The 14,971-nt window shown below is 39.2% G+C and overlaps 1 protein-coding gene across 2 annotated transcripts in view; it reads right to left on the reverse strand.

Annotated features, from left to right (window-relative positions):
* The window catches only part of SPRY3 (sprouty RTK signaling antagonist 3), a 152,748-nt gene that overhangs the window by 8,251 nt on the left and 129,526 nt on the right, over positions 1-14,971 (reverse strand). Inside the window, exon 2 of one of the 2 annotated variants that reach the window (XM_056128853.1) lies at positions 1,245-1,415. The gene's annotated coding sequence lies outside the window, so the exon portion shown is untranslated. Of the gene's footprint in view, positions 1-1,244; positions 1,599-14,971 lie in introns of those variants that run through there. The other variant, XM_056128852.1, reaches the window with a different exon arrangement.

The raw sequence follows: 14,971 nt of genomic DNA on the forward strand, positions 1-14,971 counted from the left end.
TCAAAAGTCACAGAATTAATAACATTTCATTTTAGGTTCTAGCTTTACTCATTACACAACTCTAAATAAAATGCCTCCAAATCCAAGTTACTCAGGTCACTACACTGTTTCACAGCTAGAGAAATCTAAAATCAACACAAAAGAGCAAAAGGTATAAAATGTTACAATAGAGTCTTTGTAGCTGTTTGCTTAGAAGTACTAGGAACAAGACTAATGAGTCCTGTGGCTGAACTGCTAGCCTCTGCCTTACGTAGGTGAGTATGCAGCTGACTTGTTGGTAACATGATTTAACACCTGGTATAGCTAAGTTCATGTGATAGCACATTATATTACAAGGAGGTATTAATTCCAAAAAAATAAATAAATAAAATAAAACGCAACAGCTTCCACTGCAATATAGGCTTTCCATTTCAGAGTTAAAGATATGTTTTCTATCCATCCAAGTTGGTCTGCAGCAGGCAGAGATCAGCTATAAATGCAATTAGGAGTGGAGGGGAATAGAAACCATGGCTCTAGTCCTATCAAATTCCTACTGCTAACAAAATTTGATCACCGGTTCTCACTTTTTACAAAATGTCCATAGGCCACACAGAGACATATGCACACACACCCGGCATGTTTCCAGAGATTTCTAAATCATTGCTCTGACTCAATGTAAGTAGGGGGTTATGCCTTGTCAGCTTGCGCCATTTCTACCCAGGGCAAGGTGATGTGATGAAATCTGAACGATGCACAGCCCAGACTTGGGAACCAATCGCAAACTAGCCCCACGCTGACAGGATGCCTGCTGGGCAGCCAGACTGGCCTCAGCACCAGCTCTCTCTACGTCCTCAGCTTTGGCGATTAGGCTGTGTTATATGGGGTTTAGGCAAGCACCAAAACGCATTGAAAGGTCAATGGGCTAGAAATAATTAAAATTGACATTTGGTTACCAAAGGGTTATTTTGAAGTTCTATTTTGATTTCTAAATTTCAAATATGGATTGTTCTCTGTAAAAACGGAATCATTTAAATCATATTTAAACGATATGCATTTTATTTTACCCACATGCTTGCGCTTCTGTGCGCCCACGCGCGCACACTCACAACACAAGCCCAAGTGCGCACATACACACACGCAGATATACACACGCAGATACACACACGCACACACACACACAGCATAGGATGGCTGAAATGAATGGCAATCTTTGCATAGCATAGAAAGAATTCTAAGGTCTTTAAGAGAAAATCTTTATGGCTTACCTTGAGGAAAGGGTTGATCCATGCTGAGAAAAGCAGAACTAATGCTCCTTCTGGCTCAAAGGACCTCTTCTTCTCCGGAGTCTTTAGGTTTCTTTACCTCTGCTCGGAAAGTCTGAATGAAAACTCCTTCACTGGCAGTGGGGCCAGAAACAGAGATAGTTCTGTCTTGGTCTTTCTGACACAGCAGAGAAAACGGAAAGGGAAAAAAAAACAGTGGTAGGGGGAGGAGAGTCAGACCTGTAGTGGCAGATATTTTGTGTAGATTTTACCTGCAGATCTAAATCTTGATGCGCGTATTCCCCAAAGCTCAGCAGGGTAAGTTGTTCACCTCCTCCTCCTCCTCTTTCTCCTCCTCCACCTCTTCATTCTCCTCCTTCTTCCCCTATTTCTCCTCCCCCTCCACCGCCTCCGCCTCTTTCTCCTCCCTCTTCTCCTCCTCCTCCTCCCCCTTCCCCCCACCGCCTGCTCCAGCGTTTTTCTTCCCCTCATCTTCCCCTCCCCCTTCCCTCCTCCCGTTTTTTCCTCCTTCACCTCCTCCCCCTTCTTCTTTTTCCTCCGCCTCCACCTCCGCCTCTGTCTTCTCCAATCTGACAGATGAACCAAAGCAGCAGAAACTGCAGTTGTAGACACAGGGTATCTCAACAGAGCAATAGATACAGCTAGTGTCTGATTATTTATATAGCTCAGGGTGTGTTGGTTTATAATCGGCAGAAAGGGGGGAAGGGGCTGTAGAGGGGGATAAGATTGCAGTGTGTTCAGCTCAGCTTGCTGGCTGTTTTGTGAATGTAGATGCTTTCTGTAGGTCTTGTGAATGGGTTATAGGGGAGGATGGGAGGGGAAGGATTTATTGCTCCTTGTTATAATTTCTCTCCCTCTCTCTGTGTCGTTTGCTTTCCCGGAGCTGTAGCTCTTAATGCTTGGCTAAGTGGCGTCATCCAGTTGAAATTGAATCGACCCATTAGAACTCCCCATAGGAATCTCTGTATCCGGTCCCTGGGTAATGACTGAAACAGAATTTAAAGGGGAATGGGGGTGGGGTAGAGAGTAACAATTTTAAGGAGGCCTTATTTAAATATCTCTGTCAATCGTGTCCTACGAAGCCACTCAGCTATTACTGAGTGATTGCCGTTTGAATCAGTAGAGAGACAGAGCCTTTTCTTTGTTTAAGGGCTTCTCTGAATCTTTTCTACATTCATTCCCACTTTTTTAGCACTAATAATGATTATCCATCCATCATCCATTGGGGAACCATTACCCAGCCTACTTTTCCTTTCTGCCTTTAATATGTCATATATTCAGCTAATACATATTGAGTGCCTTCCTTTGTGCTAGATGTTGTAGATTTGGTGAGGAAAACAAAGCCTTCTGTCAATTATCCTCAGTCCACTATTTATAGGAAGGGGTCTTCCTTCTGGACATTTCTACACTATTTGAATAAAGGGATTTTCTTTCCTTTAGGACATCCAGACAGAAGCACTTGGATGAAACTCAGCCTCATATTTAAAATAAGAGAGATCTGATTTCAAGTCCTGCTTCAATGGACAAGTAGCAGGAGCTTGACCATCAACATTCTTAGGATGCTTTAGTTACCCCATCTATAAAATTGAGATGGTAAATGGTGACAGTTCAGCGTAAAACAAACCTGTGAGTCAGGAAACTGAGATTCCTAATCTTCTCTAATTCCTTGTGTGACCTTTGCAATTTACTTTCCTTCTAGTGCCTCAATTTCTGCATTTATGTGAGGCTATCTGATTAGGTAATTGCTAAGGTCCCTTCTATATCTGACATTCTATTATTTACACCCTCTCAGGAGGGTTAAGAAAACAAAAGAAAGCATGAGAGTCAAAGCACGTATGCTGCTTGTGTAGGTCTGCATAAGCATGTGACCATAGATGTCAGAGGTCTCCAAACTCTCTGTACACACAGAAGCACACATTTATTTGTATGTGCAATATATATTATATGCTTTCTGAGAAAATTCTTATTTCTTCCAAATCACAATTAACAGAGATTTTACTGTGTAAACTCTTCCCTTTGTGACTCAAATCTTTTACTCTTAAGATAGACGTGAGGTTATCAAGAATCATAAAGCCATTAAAGCCAAGTGGTAAGTTCATCCACAGAAGAGGTTGACATATTTGTTCACTCATTTATTCAACAGGTATTTATTGCACATTAACTATGTGGCAACTACTATACTAACTAGAGTTAAGTCAAATGGGTCAGGGTCAAATTTTTGCTCTTCAGTTTGTGACCTACCTGACTTTTACCAATGTAATTAATCTCTCATCTTTAAAATAGATATTATATTATACCTACATCACAGGATCGTGCTATTTCCTGTTGATTAAATAAGATTTTATATATAAAGGTTCATCATGCATGTAATGTTATATAGTGGGGAAACATATAATGTTATGTTTGTTAAGGGCATTGTTATAACAAAATAAATAAAGTTCCCTGAGCTTAAAAAAGAAAAGGTTCATAATTTTTCTGGGATATAACAAATAATGAACAGTAGATATAAATATTCAGAACATGCTATCATCCAATGTAAGTCCATAGAAAGACAAGATATTGTTTTAGTTATATTTTAGGTTGTTTTGAATTTGAAAAAAGTTGCCTGGAATATACTTGAGCGCATGCTTTACCTACAGGAAGCTCAAATTAGATTTCAATCCAGGCAAGGTTCCCCAAGCATCCCTGGGAATGACCCCAGACTGAGCTCTAGACTGGGAGCAACCCCTGAGCATACATAGATGTGTTCCCAAACAAAATAAAATAAAAAATAGTTGAAACAGATACAGACTAAATATATCTTCTTAACATGTCATTTATTTTCATACTTTATCCCTTTGCAAAAAATTATATTTCTAGCTCCTAGAGCATTAAGTCCGTATTACTCTTACTGTTAAATTACTCTCCACAACACTTTTCACTTTTAACCACTATATCTCTCTTAATCTAGGTATATGCTTCCTTTTTCTCACATATCCAACATTCATAGCTACCAATTCAGCTTTCCATATGTACCCTTTAGATGACTTATATGCATTTATTCACTTCTACCTTTAGGTCCTACTAAGTCTTTTTCTACTTTAAAACTCTAAGATAGTTTTATTGAGTTCCTAATTTCATTCTGTATCTGTAAATTCTAGAATACTTTCACCTAGGGCTTGTCTTCATCACTCAGTATACTCTATTAGATAAATTTCCTTCATTGAAATTCATTTTGAGTTAATGATCATGTCAAATGTTTGATTTGAGGAGCCAGTTGTTAATAAAGAATGGAAAAATGTGTTTAATCCATTATAAAACCAAAACTCTAAATTGAAAACATGGTAACTTGATATTTAAACTTTAAATTTATAAAACATCCTAAGGAGGGCAGAACTATTTTTCTAGTGTCCTTCGAGGGCACTTATTTATTTCTGAGAAATCACTAGCTTTTAAATGTGCATGGGTTGATCTGTGCTAATAGAGTATTTTAAAACTCAACTAAAATTATATTAATGTCAACAGGATGATAATTAAAAAAGAGAGGCAATGGATTTGGAGACATGCGTCCTTTATTCTCATGGAGACTCAAGATTGTCTCTTGTTGTGTGCGCTATTGGACTGTTTAATGGATCAGTCAAAATAAACGCACACCATTATCTAAAGAGCTAGTAAAACACATTTTCTTATTTCCAAGAGTTAGTTATTCACACAATAAAAATGAGTGACCATTGTGTCACACCCTTGGAATATGGCAGTGAAGAAAATATGAAAACTATTACATGTTCATTCAAAGAGATCACTCTTTAGAATGGTAGCAGACAATTATAAAAGTGGTAAAGAGGAGAGATAGGTCTTTAAAGAAGAAAAGACTGATCTTTTGAGGAAAGAGATTATTAGGGAAGGTTTATGGAGTGAGTAACTTCCAGAGTGGAAAAAATGGTTTTGGACATATTTCTTTTTTTGAACATTTCTCCTTGATTACTTTATTTTTGAAGCACCATGAAAATAGAGTAACTTTCACCATTCAGAATAGACCAGTTACGTTTCAGATATATGACTAAACAGAATGCAAATTGGGAGAAATAGTTTAAAACAGAATTATTCTTCTTATCAAAGAAATCTGTAAACTTGTTTGTTGAGTGAATTACAATATTAGAGGGCATTTTAATGTCCTCGTGTAACACTTATCTCCTTGAATATATATTTTTTAAATTTTTTATTAGTGAAACACCATGAGGTACAGTTATAGACTTATAAATTTTTGTGCTTGGGTTTCAGTTATACAATGATCAAGTACCCATCCCTCCACCAGTGCCCATCCTCCACCACCAAGGGTCCCAGCATCCCCCCCACCCGTCCCACCCTGCCTCTGTGGCAGGGCATTCCTCCTTGTTCTCTCTCTCTTCTTTTGGGTACTGTGTTTTGCAAGAGAGGCATTGAGTGGCAATCATGTTTGGTCTATAGACTACTTTTAGCATGCTTCTCCCACCCTGGGAGGGTCCTCACAACACCCTTTATTTGGTGCTCTCTTCTCTATCTGAGCTTCCTTTTCACCTAGCACGTGTGGCTGGTCTTCAAGTCATGGAGCAAAATTCCTGGTACTAATCTCAGCCATTCCTGGGTGTTAGTCTCCCTTTTTGTTGCTTTATGTTCCCCAGATGAATGCAATCTTTCTGTGTCTATCCCGCTCTTTCTGACTCATTTCGCTTAACATGATACTTTCCATGTAGTACCACTTGTATGTAAATTTCATAACTCCATCTTTTCTAACAGCTACATAGTACTCCATTGTGTAAATGTACCAAAGTTTCTTTAACCAGTCATCTATTTTCGGGCACTCAGGTTTTTTTCTAGATTCTGGCTATTGTAAAGAGTGCTACAATGAACAAACAATCGCAGATGTCACTTCGACTATACCTTTTTGCCTCTCTGGGATATATTCCCCGGAGTGCTATAGCTGGGTCAAATGGGAGGTCAAATTCTAATTTTTTGAGAATCGTCCATACTGTTTTCCAAAAGGGTTGGACTAGCCGGCATTCCCACCAGCAGTGTGAAGCAGGGTCCCTTTCTCGCCACATCCGCGCCAGCACCAGTTGCCTTTGTTCTTGTGGATGTGGGCCAGTCTCTGTGGTGTGAAATGATATCTCATTGTTGTTTTGATCTGCATCTCTCTGATGATTAGTGATGTAGAGCATTTTTTCATGTGCCTTTTTGCCATTTGGATTTCTTCTTTGCGAAAGTTTCTGTTCATTTCCTCACCCCATTTTTTGATGGGGTTGGGTGATTTCTTCTTGTGGAGTTCAACCAGTATCTTGTATATCCTTGATATCAACCCCCTGTCGGATGTGTATTTGGTGAATATCTTTTCCCATTCTGTAGGCTGTCTTTGTATTTTGGTCACTGTTTCTTTTGAGGTGCAGAAGCTTCTTAGTTTAAGATAGTCCCATTTGTCTATCTCTGTTTTCACTTGCTCGGCCAGTGGCGTGACATCTTTGAAGATACCATTAGCTTCAATTTCATGGAGAGTTTTGCCGACTTTGTCTTCAATAAACATTATGGATTCTGGTCTGATGTTGAGGTCATAAATCCATTTCGATCTTACTTTTGTGCATGGTGTTAGGCAGAGATCTGAGCCCACTTTTTTGCATGTAGCCGTCCAGTTTTGCCAGCACAGTTTAGTAGAGGCTTTCCCTGCTCCATTTCACTTTTCTTGCCCCCTTATCAAAGATTAGATGATTATATGTTTGGGAGGAAATGTCAGTATATTCAACTCTGTTCCATTGGTCTGCAGCTCTGCCTTTGTTCCAGTACCATGCTGTTTTGATTATTATTGCCTTGTAGTAGAGTTTGAAGTTAGGGAGGTTGATTCCTCCCATTTTGTTTTTCCCAAGAATTGCTTTAGCTATTCGTGGGGGCTTATTGTTTCATATAAATTTCAGGAGTGTTTGCTCCATTTCTTTGAAGAATGTCATGGGTATCCTTATAGGGATTGCATTGAATTTGTACAGTGCTTTGGGAAGTATTGCCATTTTGATAATGTTGATTCTCCCCATCCATGAACAGGAGATATTTTTCCATTTCCTCGTGTCCTCTTTTATTTCCTGAAGTAGCGTTTTGTAGTTTTCTTTGTACAGGTCCTTTACTTCCTTAGTTAAGCTGATTCCTAGGTACTTGATTTTCTGGGGCACAATTGTCAATGGGATTGTTTTCTTCATGTCACTTTCTTCTCTTTCACTATTTGCATCTAAGAAAGCCATGGATTTTTGGGTATTGATTTTATAGCCTGCCACTTTACTATACAAGTCTATTGTTTCTAGGAGTTTCTTGGTAGAGGTTTTAGGGTTCTCTAAGTATAGTATCATATCATCTGCAAATAGTGAGAGCTTAATTTCTTCTTTCCCTATCTGGATGCCCTTAATATCTTTTTCTTGGGTTATGGACATATTTCAGGAAGTGTCAAAATATTCAAAGTAATGGAAGCATGCAATGACATGGAATATTCAAGGATATTGAGAAATTTGAAAAAAATGGAATAGAGCAAAATATGTTTTGACAGATATTCAAATGAGAGATTTTATGGTATAGTAGTTAAGAGTACAAGCATAACTACAACCTGGTTGTTGAGAAAATTAAATCAGTTAAAGTAGATAACATGGTTATAAAAATATTTGACACAGCATGAACTTTTCTTACCCACTTAAATTTCCATGAGGGAAAGAAATTTAATTGTTGACTCACCAACAAATGCTGAATGGCCCATCATAGACATTATTGAATGCAATGTAATCATTGACAACATTTCATAAAACTCCTTTTGGTTTTTGGATCACACCTAGTGGTGCTCAGGACTTACTCCTGGATCAGTGCTCACATATCACTCATGAAAGCGCTTTGGGGAGGGGTGTCATATGTGGTGCCAGGTATCAACCTGGGTTAGCTGTATCCAAGGCAAGCATATTACTTTTTCTCTGCCCTCATTATTATTCTTGATGGCTATCACACAAAGAAATGATAAGACTGAATAATCAATTGATTTCATTGCTGCTTTAATATAGACCCACAGACTAAAATTATAGTAATAATATAGAAAATAAATTCGTTATTAATAGATATTATATTTATATTATTAATATAAAATACTTAAAAATAAATTAATTGATTTTAAAGGCAACCATAATTTAGCAACAAAGATAGCAAATAGATAAAAACCTGTATCTAATACAATTTGATAAGAACTATGGGACAGGGAGCAGAAAGGAAATACACCAAATCCAAGATTATGAAGGTTGTGAAATGCTTCCTAGAAAAGGTTATATATTAATTTGAATAATGATAAATAAATTATAATCACAGAGATTAATGGGATGTGCAAAAGTTGAGATTGATAAACTGCATGATAAACTGCAAAAAGGAAATATCACTGTGACTTCCAAACTCTACATAAAGCCTGGCAGAGTAGATGCTCAAAGAATATTTTATAAATAAAAGAATAAATAAAAATAATTTTATAAAGAGATAACAGAATTAACAAAGACCTAGTGATGTGAAAACATGTTTTATAAGCCATTTAAAAGGGATCTGCTACACTAATAGCTTGAAAAAGTTAGCAGCAAGAATTTTGTCTAGAGAATCAGCCATATGTTTCATTCATATTCTTAGAATGTACTGAACTTATTTATGTTTTACTAAATTGCAGCAAGTATAAATACATTATTCATAAAAACAACTTAATATGAAGTCCAATACAGTGTCTAAAATTATCATTATCAGAATCTTCATCAATAAGTCAAATAACAAATTCATATAAAATTTCTCAGCCTATAATTATAACCTATTCTCTTATTTTATGCATAAGAAAGATTTATGCATATTTGTGCACTCTGCACAAATTCTGAAAGTATTTTCTTAGTCTCTTTTTCCTATAATACATTGCAAATTCTTTTGAAAGCCTACAAGTTCCTATGTGAGGGCAGATCTAATGAAGTCAAGGGGAGTTTTTTTTGAAGAATCAGATGAAAAGCTGACCAGCTGATCAATGGTTATCCTGATTCATCAAGAATAATATCAATGAGGACTGCCACATAAATATGTATTCTTAATGAAGAACCTATTTATATGGTAATAAGGTCTTTCTTTGCCACAGAAGTTTACAGGAAAGTAGGAGTAATGTTACCAATAGTGAGAGAATGGGGTAGAAAAGTCAGAGAGAAAAAATAACCTGGGAGGTTATGGAGGAGGTAGGAGAAAGAAAATGAGTGAGAGAGAGGAACACACACACACACACACACAGAATATAGTTCTGATAATAAAGATTTTCTCCAAATGAGATATATTCTGACACTTAATTCATTAATTTAGAGACCCACATCCACCTCTGCTCAGGGCTTACTCCTTGCTCTGTGCACAGGGATCACTCCTGGTACTGCTCAGAGGACCGTATGCAGTGTCAGAGATTGAACTGTGATAGGCTGCATACGAGGCAAGTGCCTTACCCCTGTGCTATATCTCTGGCCCCTGACCTGTAATTTTTTTTAAAATTTTTATTAGTGAAACACCATGAGGTACAGTTGTAGACTTACAATTTTTTGTGCTTAGGTATCAATTATACAACGATCCAGTACCCATCCCTCCACCACTGCCCATTCTCTATCATTTAGATATTTTGTTTTTACATTTTTGTTAGTGAAACACCATGAGGTACAGTAGTAGATTTACAGTTTTTTGTGCTTGGGTTTCAATTGTACAATGATCAAACACCCATCCCTCCACCAGTGCCCATTTTTCACCACCACGGGTCCCAGTATCCCTCCCACCCCCCAAGCCTCCATCCTACCCTGCCTCTGTGGCAGGGTTTTCCCTTTTGTTCTCTCTCTCCTTTTGGGTGCTGTGGTTTGCAAAAGAGGCATCGAGTGGCCATCATGTTTGCTGACCTGTAATTTTAAAAGAATCTCCCTGACTGCTCTGTAGCATATCTGAAAGAGGAACTTAGAATGGAAATAGGGACAGAAATTTGGAGATAATTGCAATAGCACAGATGAGAGAGGAGTATCAGTGGAAGTTAGAATTTTGGAGTTATGGTCTTATTTTATTCGATCAAAATACCTGTTTTAAAGACATTAATATCCAATATAGATCGAAGAATCCACACATGTTAACAACAAAAAAAAAACATAAAAATTGGAAAATGGATAAAACACCTGAATAGACACTTCTCCAAAGAAGGCCTACAGATTACTCACAGACACTTGGAATAAATGTATGACATCAGTTAATATTACGAAAAGGAAATCAAAATCACAATAAAATATCATTTCACACCCAGGAGCATGATCTATATAAAAATATCGGAAACAAATGTTAGTAAGAATGCAGAGAATTAAGGAACGGGTACATTGTTGGTAGGAATGGAAGTTGATGTAGCTGCTACAGAAAATTGTGTGGTGATTTCTTACAAAAAATAAAATAGGAAATCCCGCTCAATCCTGCAATTTCCTCCTCTAAAAATTTCTCTGTACGGCATAAGAGCACAAATTCAAAAGGCTACCCACATCCCAAAGCACATATCAACGTTATTCACAATAACCAAAACATGGAATCAAGCCTATGGGCAGATGAATGAATGAAGAAGCTGTGGTCTGTGTAATCAATGAAACCATACAATGCTATTATAAAAGATAAAATTATTACTAAACGGATGAATCTTGAGGGAACTATGCTCAGTGAAATAGGAAAATGAAAGACAATTATGAGAAGGTTTCACTCATATTTGAAATATGAATTATTAAAAGAAATGAACTGACAAGAAACAGCAAACTAACTCCTATACTTGCATTATGGTGGTTACCAGAGGAAATAATAAGTGTGAGAATAATGAACATAGGGGTAATTTTGGTAGTGGAATGGCATTGAACATTTGCTGGTGGGAGTGATGACAATTACACACCTTAACCTTAAAGAGGGTGAAGCTCTCCACTAAAATTATATAATATTGTAAATCAATGATAAATTGGTTAAATACATTTTGTTCTATTCCTTTTTCTGTTGTAGCTAAAGATATCAACTCTATTTTTCCAACACAGTGTGTATCTGTGTGTATCTGTTTAATATGTCTCTGGCTTTTTCTAATGTATCTTGATCTTCGAGTGTGTGCTCCTAAAGTCACATACTCTGGAGAGTAAAAAGATCATCAGTTCCCAGAACTCAGAATTATAATCAAAACATGCAATAAAAGTAATAATAAATCACAATCAATCAAAAATCATCCTGTTATTCGTCGATTGCCTCGAGCAGGCCCCAGTAATGTCTCCTTCATCCTAGCCTTGAGATTATATTCAAGGCTCTTTAGGAGAATCAGACCTATCATTGTTACTGGTATTTGGCATATTGGGTACGCTACGGAGAGTTTGCCAGACTCTGCCGTGTGGACAGGCTACATTCGGAGCCTGCCAGTTTATCCAAAGTAGGAATGAGATAATAAGATGACATAATAAGATGTCGCACAGCGGAGAATGCGGCCGCGCGGTTCCGGGAGCTGGTTTTTATAGTCTCTGAGTCTTGGTCGTTGATGGGATTACATGGCGCCAGAGGGCCAGTTGGTGGGTGTGACCCCCGCCTACTGGAATTTGGAGGATCTGGGTGGAGGATGCTCAGCCCAAATCCGAGTAGGCTTGGAGATCTCGGCCCCGGAACCCACGTGACTTTATTTTTTTCAATAATAAATCATTTCCAATTATTTCAGACTTTACCTATTTTTTAAATTCTTCACATTTTGCTTTGGTAAAATCAAGTTAACAAGTGTACAATCTTTTTAGTCAATTGAAAACTAATTTAAAATGGAGTTACTGTCCCCATTACTCTTTCCCATGTAATTGTGTCTTCTTTATCTAGTGCCATACAATACATATTAATCCTATTATGAAGAGGAACTATAGCATGAGTGTTAAGGCTGTGAGCTCTTGAGTCAGATTACCTGGATTTCCATAATGATATATATTTGTAGTTTGACCTATGTGACTTACCTTTCTTGACTAAGTTAAATAAAATTCTCAAAATATTGACCTAGGTAGTCACCTAGGTCAATATTTTGAGAATTTTATAAGGATTATACGTATAAAGCACTTAGAACAATATACCTTTAATGATTAATAGTTTCTAACATGATACATCATCGTCAAAATAGGTAAGGAAAAGGTAAAGGCCCTCCCGTTGATCGTCGATTTGCTCGAGCGGGCCCAGTAACGTCTCCATTGGAGACTTTGTTGTTACTGTGTTTGGCATATCGAATACTCTCGGTAGCTTGCCGGGCTCTCTGAGAGGGGCGGAGGAATCGAACTCGGGTCGGCCATGTTGGCCGCTTGTAAGGCGAACGCCCTACCGCTGTGCTATCGCTCTAGCCCATCGCTCCATCGCTCCATCGTCAAAATAGACCACATCATATTCAATCAACAGATTTGCCTGATCAATGTCGCTGTTGTCCCAAAATTCCAAACGGGATTGGACCACCGTCTCCTTTGTGCAAAATTCTACTTCACAGAGCAGGGAGAAAGGGCTGCAAAATTTAAAAAGAGAACTCCCAGAACGAACACCAACTGGGAGCTCTTTGGCACTATTGCGGCAACATGGGAAGATGCCATTGTTGACAACATTGACAAGGAATATGATCGACTGGTTCAGCACCTCCATGATTGTGCGAGGAATGCCAAGAGAGAGATAGCCACAAAAAAATGCCTGTCTTCGAAAACTCGTGAGCTTATTCGCCAACGTGGTTTGGCGCATGCCTCAGGCAACCGCAAGCGAACATCCGATCTCGCAAAGCAGTGCAGAGATGCGATCAAGGAAAACCTCAAAGAGAGAAGAGCAGAAGTACGGGTAGATGCGGCAGAAGCCGGGAAAAGTATTCGTAATGCCCGCCTGTCCTTTGCCAACTACAAGACCAAGATGACTGCCCTCCGACGTCCTGATGGATCTATCACATCCTCCAGAATGGCAATGGAGAAGATTATCCATGACTTCTACTCAAATCTCTTTGATAGCCATGTCCACTTGCCGACATACCAAATTCCACAGGATGGATATGTCGTTCCCAATGTTCTCCCTTCCGAAATCCGACACGCCATTTCGTCAGTAAAGAAATGAACAGCATCCGGCCCAGACAAGGTCAGACCTGAACACCTGAAGAACCTGCTGTCAGTACTCATCAATATGCTGGCTCGGCTCTTCACATGCTACCTGTCTGAATGCAAGATTCCGTCCCAGTGGAAAACCAGCAGGACTGTACTACTGTTCAAGAAGGGAGACATCCATGACATTGGCAACTATCGCCCGATCTGCCTATTGTCTGTCATCTACAAGTTGTTCACACTTGAGTCGTCCTAAATAGGATTGGCAGAACACTAGATGAAGGACAACCATGCGAGCAAGCCGGGTTCCGCAAAGGATTCAGCACCATCGACCATATCCACACGATAACCAAGCTCATTGAGGTTTCTCAGGAGTTCAAGATGCCGCTCTGTCTAACGTTCATTGATTTAAAGGTCTTTGATTCTGTTGAGACAGTAGTGGTCATTGAAGCCCTAGCCAATCCGGGCATTCAAGCTCAATACATCAAGATCCTCCCTGAGCTGTATTACGGATTCACTACCAGGATCTCACCATTCTACAAAGAAGTAATCATTGATGTGAAGAGAGGGGTTCAGCAAGGTGATACCATTTCATCAAAACTCTTCAGTGCCACCCTCCAGAACATCATGCGATGACTGGAATGGGAAGGAATGAGAGTGAAGATAGATGGTCGGCAACTACACCACCTCCGCTTTGCTGGTGATGTTGTTTTAATAACACCAAATATCAGCCAAGCGGCACAAATGCTGGCCGACTTCCACCGTGAGTGTGGAAAGGTCGGACTACAGCTGAATCTTACGAAGACAATGTTTATGCGAAACAGCCTCATTCCTGATGCCCCATTCGCTCTCAACGGAACGACCATCTCCGAATGCAACAGCTATGTGTATGTAGGTCGAGAAGTCAACATGACAAATGACCTGGAACCCGAGCTGCGCAGGAGGAAGAGAGCAACTTGGAACGCCTTCAAGAGCATCGAAGAAATAGTTAAGAGGACAAAGAACCTCTAGCTCCGGGCACATCTCTTTGATTCCACTCTTCTTCCTGCATTAACATACGCCTCAGAGACCTGGTCCCTATGCAAACAGGATGAGAACGCTATTCGGGCCTCCCAAAGAGGAATTGAAAGAGCTATGCTTGGAATATCACGTTTCACTCAAATGAGAGAAAGAATCCGGAGTTCCGACATCCATCGACGATCAAGAATCAGGGACGCTGTCTCTTTTGCCATGGTGTCAAAAATCAGATGGGCTGGTCACGTAATGAGATTTAAAAATGACCACTGGACTAGAGCTGTTACCGACTGGATTCCATGGGATGTCAAAAGACCGCGTGGCTGCCCACCTACCAGATGGTCAGACTTCTTCATCAAGATTATGAATGATCGGTTTGAGGCTCTTCGTGTTCCTAGAGCGAACAGACGCCATTGGGCTACAGTAGCACGCGACAGGGACAAATGTAGACGTTACTGGTGCCCGCTCGTGCAAATCGATGATTAATGGGAAGTCAAGTGATCAAGTGATCAACATGATACACTAATATTTGCTCGAGCAGGCACCAGTAACGTCTCCATTGTGAGCATTGTTGTTACTCTTTTTGGCATATCG

This window comes from Sorex fumeus, unplaced genomic scaffold (genome assembly GCF_029834395.1).
Source record: "Sorex fumeus unplaced genomic scaffold, SorFum_2.1 ptg000070l, whole genome shotgun sequence".
NCBI classification, from domain to species: domain Eukaryota; kingdom Metazoa; phylum Chordata; class Mammalia; order Eulipotyphla; family Soricidae; genus Sorex; species Sorex fumeus.